Source organism: Mesoplodon densirostris, chromosome 13 (genome assembly GCF_025265405.1).
Source record: "Mesoplodon densirostris isolate mMesDen1 chromosome 13, mMesDen1 primary haplotype, whole genome shotgun sequence".
Classification (NCBI taxonomy): domain Eukaryota; kingdom Metazoa; phylum Chordata; class Mammalia; order Artiodactyla; family Ziphiidae; genus Mesoplodon; species Mesoplodon densirostris.
Window position 1 is genome coordinate 17582435 of NC_082673.1, and position 397 is coordinate 17582831.

Below are 397 nucleotides of genomic sequence, written 5' to 3' on the forward strand. Positions count from 1 at the left end.
AACCCACCCAACAATCTTAAGACTAAGGAAAGTCTTCTTTACATTTAATTTTATTCTCATGTGTTATAACTTAAACCTATTTCTATTCTTGTTTGTTACTGCCCTTATAAGGTTGTCCAGCTCTAAATTCAATAAACCAAATTCATTTAACTTTTTGGTAGAAGTCTTCAATTCCCATGTCCCAGCCTTAGTTGAATTACCTCTGTGGCTCTCCCTTGAATGTTGTCCAAATTCTCTTTCCCATCTTTAGCCGTGGAGTTTGGAAGGGGACACAGTTAATGCAAATTTAGGACTGCAGGATTCCTACGTGCTATGTAGCTTCATACCAGTCTCCTGTTCTTAGCCTAAAGCTTTCCCCAAACGTGAACTCTCTTCTAGTCAAGCCTGCACACTTGTG